Consider the following 10832-nt stretch of genomic DNA (forward strand, 5'->3'; position numbering starts at 1 on the left):
TTAACCACTCAAGTTTGTTTCTCAGTAGGGGACTAATTACTTCATACGTCTCCCTCTCTCATTTGTTGTTTATCAGAACACTACGTAGACCACAGACAAATGAGACATGGCGTCAAGAGTGTGAAAGAATGTCATGCTGAGTGATTTAAGCACTTGGTTTTTTTTTTGGTTTTTTGGTTTTCCACATGGATTATCACCTTAAACGCATAGTTTTTACCACAACACAGTTCTTTTTTTCTTACAAATGATGGTACATAGGCATTTTTTTAAAACTTAGAACCCTTTTTGTTCAGATGGCTTGTGAAAATAGCCAATAAGCTGCCATTATGTGGACATGCGAACTGCAAATGTTCCTTCTGGCAAGCAAAAATGTGATCAGCACAGGACAGTGCACCATTTAAAGCTTTTTGTTGAAAGCTGGGTGACAGCAAGCTGTGAACAGCATATGCTCGCAGCTACCGCTGAAGCGTAATACCAATGCAAAACCATTATTATGATGATTATGTGCGACTGTGAACGTAAATACAAGCTGGCTCTGGCTCACTCTCATTGGTCCATATTTCTGCCTGCATCCTCCAAATATGGTGGGAAGTTCTCAAATAGAAAATGGCTCCCTGAACAAAGCTGTAGTGCCTGTAGGGCCGCAGCACCCTCTGCTGTTAGGAAGGCAGTAGTACATTCTTCCCAATGTCTTTCAGCCCTGCTTTTCATTACAGGGCAGCAGACCTCTCTCTTTCTTTCTGTCTCTCTCTCGCTAGCCCAAATAAAGCACTGCCCACCTGGACCACTGTGACGGAGATGGGAGGTCCTGTTTCGCTGTATAAAATGTACATTTGACTGTAACCCTGTGAATGATGTAACAATTTCATTATTTGTAATATTGTTATTGGTTTATTTTCTAAAAATTGAAAAAAAGCCCAACTTGACTCTCCTCATTAAAACATGAAATGAGATTGTTTTTTGTGTACACGTGTGAGTTTGTTTTCTGATAGCACATTGCACCAGCGCCGCCAAAGTCATTGGCTGAATTCCCAGGGAATGCATAATACTAAAAATCTATGGACAGAATACACTATAATTGCTATAGGTCAGAGTGGCTACAAAATATTTAAATGAATATTCCAAGTTTAGTACTTGTTTGCTCAGTCAGCAATGTTTGTGGCCTAATTTTAACTTCCACTGTTGATTTAAAAAAAAAGAAGAAGAAGAAGATTGTAAAATGTCTATTTATTCTTAAAAATAAAAAAATAAAAACAAAGTTAATTTAAATAAGTTTCATCATGAATGTTATGTGGTTGGGCAAAATGTTCAGTTAACAGCATTTGTGGTATGTATATATATATATATATATATATATATATATATATATATATATATATATATATATATATATATATATATATATATATATATATATAAATAATTGCTTTTGAATCTTTAAAAGACTGTCCTCTTTCACTTCTGTTGCAAGTGCCTCAAAGTCACCTCAGTATTGATCTTTTTAAAAAGAAAACATGGGATGAGCCAAACTGGTAATCAACATTACCCAGCTTACAATGACCCACTTAATTTTTTATTTATTTATATATTTTGTGTTAAATAAAACAAAGGTTATTGTAGTACATTTTACAAGAAATTCTGTTTGTTTTCAGCAACAAATATTTCATGTTTAATTCACTGTGCTTACTATTTCTTTGTAATTATTCATGAAATTGCTAGCACTGAACCTGGAATGTTGCTTTAAATGTTTTAAGATCCTGTCGTTTTATTTTCCCGCTCATTACAGTCTCGCCAGCTTGCTAAACTAATGTAAAATTGCAATAGTAAATTGAAATATCTTTGTAGAAAGTTCACATTGAAGGCATTTATACGCCCCAAATCACTCCTCACAGGACCGGCCTTTATGCTGCAGCTTTTGTGCTGATGTTCCTGTGGGGTGTCTGGGTTCTGCGCTCCCCCTCCTGCTGTTCTCCCCGACCGGATCCCAGTGTCTCCTCACAGCTCGCCCTGCTTCGGAGACCTCGTTAACGGGCCAATGTGTGAAAGCCCCATGACCTCTGGCTGACCTCACCGAGACTGGCATGCGAAAAAAAAAAACGCAGCCCCTGCTAGTAGAAGTGGGAGTTCAGGAGTTCAGTGTGCAACCCGCTGACAATCCAAAACAGTTCTTCTTGTCTAATCCTGACCGCCATTGCTTCCCTCTCGTTTACGCCCTGTTAACCACTGCCACCACGGGCTCAGCAGGAACAGCACGAGCGCCAGACCCTCAACAGAATGCGACCAAAAACCCAACGATCATCTTTCACTGGAAATGCACATGAAAGTGACCAGACTCCACGTGAAATATCTAGACTAATGGAAACGCCCTTTGCTTTTTCATTCATGGTCATGACAGTGATGGTGCTCGCTAACCAGAATAGTTTGCGCTCACACATCATTGCTTGTGAATCGCATTTTTAAAAGATCATGCTGTGGTCATGCTAAGGAAATAAGGAAATTATAAATCTATGTAAACAGTGGCCATGTGTCACCTCCCTGTGATTCACTTATTTGAATGGCCACTAATGTTCATTGTTCCACATATGCGACCTGCAGATATTTAAAAGAGTATTAGGTCAATCAAAGTGCAATCAGTGAGCTTTCCAGGCCACTAACCGAAACGTTTTGGCGATTTTGATGGCCACGTCGTACTGTGAATATCCATCTATCACAAGTGGAAGCCATTTTTTGTTCTGGCTTTTCTCGGCTCGTGTATATTTTAGTTGAATCATCCCATGCTGGGAAGACTTACTTCCATATCCCTAACATTTCTCATATTTGCACTCTGTCAGTACAAATATTAGACACGCCATTCAAATGAACCATTACAGAGAATCATTGGAGTGTGAGCAGTTCAAAAAGACCACTTGCACTCGCGATTACAGCTTTTCGCATCAGGGAAATATTATTCATGTTAAATCATGCTGTGTGAAAAAATAAAGAGAAGTATGATAGCCTTGATAGGAAAGTCTTACCCATGATGTCACATTAAGTTTTGATTACATGCGTAAAAGTAATAGTTCATGTAAATATTGATATTTCTATTTGTAAAACTACTAAAAATAATATGGGAGGAAATAACATGTAAAGCTATATAATACAGATTTGACAAAATATATATATAGAGAGAATGATGATTTAAAAATTTGTATCAGTAAATCAAAAAATAAACACTTTTTAAATTATTTTCTAAAGCATATTTGTTGTTACACACATTCTTAAAATGCTTTTTTTTCTCTTTAGCAATGTTTCATGAAACAAACCTTGCTAAATTCTTTATCTCGTTCAAATTTGAATCTCAGATAAATGTATTTTTGCTTTATGGATTGTTATTATTAAAAACATGACCAAAAAAAAATTGCAGCTTAATAACTGGAATGTTATTTTTAAAAATAATATTTCATAATTACATGATGTTTAGTATTTCTGAAAATTCAGATTTTTTTTTAAATAGAATGTTCTATATATATAAATAAAATGTTCTATATAGATTGTTTACTGTATAAAACACATTGTCCTCCTGCTTTTCTTACTAACATTTCAACTTAGTAAGTAAAAAAGTATTAAAAAGAGATGCTCTACCAACAAAAGAGGAGGTGCAACCATAAAAAAAGAAAAAAAGAAAAAAAAAAGATCATGTAATAAGGGAAAAAGTGCAACACACACTCTTAAATAATTCCAACTTTATTGGTTAAAAAACATGTGACGTTTCAGCCAAAGTCAAGGCATTTCTGCTGACTTCAAGAACAATACTGACACACACTGCTTTATGCACTTGTAAAATCAGCAACAGGTGTGCTACTCTACTAATTGTGGGAGTGGCTTCCTAAAAAAAAAAAGTAAAAGAAAGCGAGAGAAAAAGAGTCCTATCAAAACATTTTAACATTTCAACATAGTAATAATATTTTGAAACCTATGAGCCTTTTTAAACAGTTCACTTTCATAGAAATCTTCATCATTAGGACAGTTATGACATGAACACTGGTCAGGTGTGGAAGCTTTTTTTTTCATTCTGCTGTCAAAGTGTTGATTCAGACTGCAGGAGACAGTGTGTGAGAGCAGCTGCTTACATATGGAGACCTGAGCCGAAATTCATCACTACTCTGAATCATCACTTGGACTGTGCGCTTGGATTTATTTTATTTTTAATTTTTTTTTGCCTAAACTAAAAAAGGTAAATTCATTGTTTTTTTTTTCCTCTTCACAATTTACAATTTATACAACATGTACTGTATATCTTAAAAACAACAACAACAACAATAAAAAAATGGCCACAGTTTGTTCTTGTACAAATTCTCTGAATATATATATATATATATATATATATATATATATATATATATATATATATATATATATATATATATATATATATATATTTGTCTTTTCTGTATAGATTTATATTATTATTATTACTATTATTATTATTTATTGTTGTTGTTGTTGTTGTATGTACAGTGACTTTTGGAAAGCCACTATATAAATGAATGATAATAATGATTATTGTCATCATTAAAAAAGGGAGAAAAAAGAATGTATGGGAAAGAGTTAGATATGCTATTTTAACATTGCTTAAAATATACATGAAATAAATTCACAAAACTTTGTATACATTTATGCGAAAGTGGAAATAGGGGGTCATTAGCGGTGTACAAGAATTTTCCAGGCCTGCCTTTTTACAGAACATAATATACTTCAATGTAATAAGCATGCATGTACTGTAATAATACACTACAGTACAGCAGCCTAGAACATAGTAATTATTTGTGTATCATACCATTCAAAGCATAAATTATTCACAATATGTGCATTTTTGAATGGTCCGGTTAAGTGAATTATTGAGCAGTTGGATGTATTTCTGTAATTGTTTTAGGCAAAAACTAATTCTAACCGACTACCAGATCTGTATATGGTCAATTCTCATTTCAGTAGCAGCAGTTGTAAATGTTCTTCAGGCTTTATGTGGAACAAAATCATAGAGAATGTATTTGTTTCTATTTTACTGTACATGGTGGATAGAATTAAGATACACACAGGAGTAAATTAAGACGTATTTAAAGAGTTTGCTGGTTCAAAGCATATTCCTTTTGAGAGCCACCATTTTTAAACACTTAAACCCTGAAAGACCTTTGATGGTGTTCTGAGATAGATGATCTGGAGCTCTTCCACCCCACAATTACCAGACATCATCTGCACATCTCTCTAACTTTAACCAAAGACCTGAGCCTTTTGAAGGTCTGTGGAGGAACTTAATGCAAAACAGAGATCCGAATGCTTTGCAAATTTGTCCCAGACCCACGCAATTTGCCAGATAGAGAGAAAAGCGAGGCAGAGAGATACAGTACTGTGATGATGTTCATAATAACGGAATTATCTTTTTTTCTAAAACAGAAATGGAGAGGAATGGAAACTATACTATGAGGATGAAATATGCCAGTGTTCAGCACATGTGAAACATTAAAAACTGAGGTAAGGCATTATTTAAGTGCTTTAAAAAGGATGGAAAGATGTCTGTTGGTATTAAACAATATAGAAAGTGACTTGCTGTGTGATTTGTTTATAACCGATAAAGACTCGTATTATGTATTTTCTAAGGATGGTTATAAAAGCAAGTCTGAGGTCAGTGTCTGTACAATTACAATCAATAACATTAGATTTTATGCTAGAAATGAGGAGCTGCAAGGAAGTGCTAAAGGGACAAAAGTTTAGAGGAAAACAAAATACATTTAAAACTATTTTTAAATAAACAAATATTTATTTATAAATATATTAATAAATAATAAAAATGAGATGATATTTAATTAATTAAATGTTTAATTTTCTATAAATAAAATATATATCATAAATAAATAGCACCTACATCAAACTGTCCAGTACTTTAGTGTGTATAGGGGAAAAACTTAGTAATGTAACAAATATTTTTCAAATGATATTTTACACATTAATAATATAAATTTTTACAGTATAAAATGGGTCTTTACACAGGAAATGAGGGGCTGCATGGGAGTGCTAGGGATTCATGGAAAATTCAAGAAAAAAAATTTAAAACAATTTTTTAAAATCCTTTTTATTTAGAAATATATAAATATTTTTAAATAAACAAAAACATTTATTATAAATAATAAATACATCTAACAGTACATTACCTTAGTGAGTAGGGAAAAAACTTAATGTAACAATACAAACTAAATATTTTTTCAAATAATATTTACTGATAATATTGATTTTTACAATATAAATTCGGTCTTTGAACATGAAATGAGAGGCTGCAAGACAGTGCTGGGGGGTCCATAGAAAGGTTTAGAGAAAGATGACAAAAAAGTAAAAAAAAAAAAAAAAAAAAAGTTACAATTAAAATATAAATATCGCAAATTAGAATAAACTAAACAAATAATAAAATGTTTGTTAAAAATAAATAAATACATTTAATAGTACAGTACCTGAGTAGCGAAAAAAGAAAAGTAATAATGTAATAAAATATTTTGCACATTTGTAATATTCAGTTTTGCAGGATAAAATGGGTCTTTATACATTAAAATATATAGCTGCCTTTTGATCATATTTTGGGGTTTGTAGCATCTAAAAGCTTGAAAACCCTCTAGACTACTACTGTGGTAAAAAAATAACTTTACATTAATATTTACAGCACACATGTACACTTCGTACACTTACACACTTCACAGAACAAATTGCTCCACGGTGGACATGGTTGTGCGTGACCTGCTGTGACTGACCTATTTAACACTGTGGACTGTTGAGTGTGAGGGTTATGACAGACCGTTCCTCTAGACGCCACAGCGTCACGTCTGACCCACTTAACACTGTGAACTCTGGGTCGTTGGGTAACTCAGCTCGAGGACATGCGCACATTCACTGAGAGACTGCAGGAAAAAAAAAAAAAAAAAACATATTACTACAGTCTTTAATGCCCTTCAGACATGCCCTGCAGCTAAAGACTTATCTGGCACCAAATTGTTTTCATTATGCCATCTGCCACGTTGAAAGAAAAATAAAAAGGTGGTGGAACGAGAAAAACATAAAATAAATAAATAATACACATACTCTGTCGCCATCTAGTGACAATTTGTGCGTAGTATATCAAGGTAGAGAAGAAAAGTGAAAAGGGACATTTTTATTTATTTGGCATTCTCTAGGTGAATATGTGTTTCTTTTATGTTCTATTATATATTTTTTCATATATGTTGTTAACCAACAAATAACACGTCTTGAATAATTGAATAAACTGTGAATGATTGATATCTATGCTATGCATGAGAACATTTTTTGGACTGGTCACCCTACTCAAATTTCTGAGCGCTATAAAGAGTAAGGGGTGAAAAATTTGAAAATATCTGAAAGTTGTAGATTAAGTATTTTGTTAAAACATAATATGTAATTTACTTTTGTAAATAAATATAAATGTATGTAGTATGTATATTAATGTACAATACCAGTCAAAAGTTTGAAATAATTCAGATTTTTAAAAAAATGTTTTAATCTTTTGAAAGTCTCTCATGCTCAACAAGGCTGCACTTATTTAAGTAAAACTGTAATATTGTGAATTTTTATTACAATTTAAAAGAACTGTTTACTATAATTATATATTTTAAAATGTACTTTATTCCTGTGATGGCATGAAAAAAAAAATCTTTTACTGTACTTTTTGCTTAAATAAAAAGATTTCTTCCCAAAAAAAGCATAAACCTTAAACATTCAAAAAATTTACTGGTATTGTATACATACATTTATTTAAACATGTTATGCTCCCCCCACCCCAGTTAATAATTCTAGTTAGTATGTAAATATTAGTGAACACTGCATAGGGACCATATGAATAGGGATGCAGCTTCTGATTCCATATTAAAGCTAGTCAAACTGTATTTGCCAAAATGACAATGACAAACTTTGGTCAGCAGATGGCAGCATTGTCTTCATTGTTCACTTAAAATATCTTTCCTTGGGCCTGGGCTGGTTTACAAAACTAAGGCACTATATTGTTCTTTACTTTTTTTTTTTTTTTTTTTAATCTGTTTTGAGGTGCCGTTTTCATCTTTAATTATCTTTAACTTAAAATCATTCTTCAATGCACACTACATATTAGTGAATTTATGATTCAACAAATCCTCATGCACTCAAGGTCTCAGTAAATCCTACTCACCAGCTTTCAGTAAGACCCATCCTTTACATTTCCAAATAAATTGAATCCATTCTCTGAAGCATGGCAGAGGCATCAATCACACATGATTTATTTTAAAGCAATACCACACGAAGCAGAAGTCTGCTTTTTCTGCATTTTCATTTTATATCGAAAATATCAATTACAGTTTGCTATGAATATCTGTAAGTTTAATACTTTAGTTCTTTCATTTTTAATGCTGTGTTTCAGTTACTTTGCTGATTGGGCATAAAATCGAGGCTGTGTGTGGATACGATGCCCTGAGCTAGCTCAATTGATTCCAGAAGGGTGGACTGTGTTGAGATGAGGTCTGGACATTTCTTCTTTTACTCACCTCAGTCACAATCCACCCCTCATCCATCAATCCCAAAAGCTTCCATAACAGATGGAATCCCTCATATAGCTACTAATCAGTTTTATGTTGATGAAAGGCAAATCCATCTGCACTCCTCTTTTAAATCATTTTTTCCAGATCCCTGTTTTTTACTAGTTTGAATGATGACCGAGCAGCTTCTGTGGAGGAATGGCCCCAGTTGGAGCCGTTATCTGTGGCATTATTCTGGCAGAGCGATGGGCTGGACCCTGGAAGGGACAGCTGAGTCATTTGGCAGAGACCAGCGAGCCAATTGGTCAGGGAAGTTATGAGGACAACACTAGATTTGTGACCACCTTACAGCACTGTCTCACCCCAGGAAGCTCAGCCAGCGGGTCAGGAATGACTTTCAAGACAAAAATCATTACCAGCTAATAGCCCCTACCTAATGTATAGCACTCTATGTTGTTTTATAGCTAAAATAAATCACAATAAAATGACATGGCAGTGTTATCTTGTTGATTTGTAACTATTTGGAGCGAAAACATAATATTTTGTAGTTTGAGGGGGAACAAAAACTTGTTTTTGTAAATCAAAAAAGCCTCTGGTTGTTTTCCTCAGATATGAGATAATGAATTGAGCGTGACTGAAAAGCCATATTCAGAACAGCACTGGGACTTTTCACTGCTTGAATCACTCTGCCTGTCAGTATTTACATGTAGATGGACTATCAGTCTGTCTAGTGAATCTTCCTGTAATTTACATTGTTATGCCAGTAGGTGGCGACAAGTGAGTGAATCCGATTCGGTTATTCTGCATTCAAACTTTGAAAACATTGCAAGATAAAATATGTGAAAACCCCTTACAGACTGACATTCAATTATTAATAATACACACTACTACAACAGAAAGAGAGAAAAAAAGAAAACATATAAGCTATTTATGAACGAAAGTGACTTTCCACACGAAACAAACTCATCAAAACACATACACACAAACAAACAAAAGGCGTGGCTGTTTTAATGAGTGATTCATTGAATCATTCTCTCAACTGATTTGTTCAATAGATCATATGTCAAACTCAACTGATTTGTTAGTTCAATAGGTAAGGAATCGTTTGACGACGGGTTAATTGAAATTGTTTTCCAAAAAATAATGCACACCCGAGGTGGTGATGCGGCCATGACGCGAAGCGTCCCAGAAAATAATTGCACACCTCAGAACGTTCGTCAGCCAAACAGATTCAAGCATTCAGGGACACATTAACCCGTGTAGTATAAAAGGGGCTGATTTAATAAGGCCATTACTGTGTGTTGATCAAAAAAAAGATAAATGAATAATTCAAAAACACCATCTTTATTTGTCGCCTTAATATATGTGCTTTATTACAATAATTAACAAAGAAACTGTGCAACAATAATTAAAAAATAAAATGCAATATTCTAAAATAAAAAGTAGTAACTCAATATTAACTTCTTGTTTATTGAACTCTTGAATAAAAGCGATATCACTCGATTGCTTGGGATGATTGGTGTGACAGCATGTAATTTCCAAGCGGCAACCTTCCGGTCTCTCTCGTGAAACCAACACGGAAGTGACTAAAACTGCAATTCATCGACTGGCTGAAAGGGAGTCAGTCCCATAGACTCCCCATGTTAACACTATGTCCATGTTTTTATATAGTCTATGGTAATTTCCTGTAAAGTCATAATATAATTGTAGAAAAAAAAAAAAAAAAAAAAAAAAATCTGGAGATTCTCTCTGATATCGGCTTTAAACTCAGATTCCCACACGGCGTCCTACTCTTCTCATGGCAGTTTCACTGGACTTTTATCTGAGAGCACACAGACACAGCTGTGCTCTTCACTTCAACAGTAAAATGGCTGTCACATATCAGTGAGTTCTCGCCCTCACAGGCTGTTTTAATGTCTCACACTATCAGGGCCTGTTTCTACAGCTGCTTCTGCTGCTTGAATCCACACAAACAGCTCACCGGAGAGACCGTACTTTTGCAGGTAGAGAGGCAGCTCTGCATTAATAGCCAACGTTTTCTCCAGAACTACAGTGACATTTATGACTTATGCAGAGGGTTTCTGATTTCTCATTACGCATACATAACATAATATTTATTTATTTTTGTAAACAGCTCTGGTGTGATGTAGGCCTACTGATCTGCAAATGTCTTAAAAATGCTAAATATCCACTTCTAGTGTATGTACAGTATGTATAGGTAGATAGATAGATGATAGATAGATCTGTATGGCTCATTGGACTAATCACACTGTTTATGAGTAGATTCTGGTT

General features: G+C 34.0%; 1 long non-coding RNA gene across 2 annotated transcripts; it reads left to right on the top strand.

The window, feature by feature from the left end:
* The first annotated feature begins 3904 nt into the window (after nt 1–3904).
* On the top strand, nt 3905–9417 carry LOC122146721. 2 transcript variants are annotated; one of them, XR_006161241.1, is made up of 3 exons: nt 3905–4213; nt 5431–5508; nt 8426–9417. It is a non-coding gene; the product is annotated as an uncharacterized LOC122146721 (long non-coding RNA). The 2 variants fall into 2 exon arrangements; XR_006161242.1 differs by having other exon boundaries at nt 8688–9417.
* The last annotated feature ends 1415 nt before the right edge of the window (nt 9418–10832 follow it).

Source organism: Cyprinus carpio, chromosome A11, assembly GCF_018340385.1.
Source record: "Cyprinus carpio isolate SPL01 chromosome A11, ASM1834038v1, whole genome shotgun sequence".
NCBI classification, from domain to species: domain Eukaryota; kingdom Metazoa; phylum Chordata; class Actinopteri; order Cypriniformes; family Cyprinidae; genus Cyprinus; species Cyprinus carpio.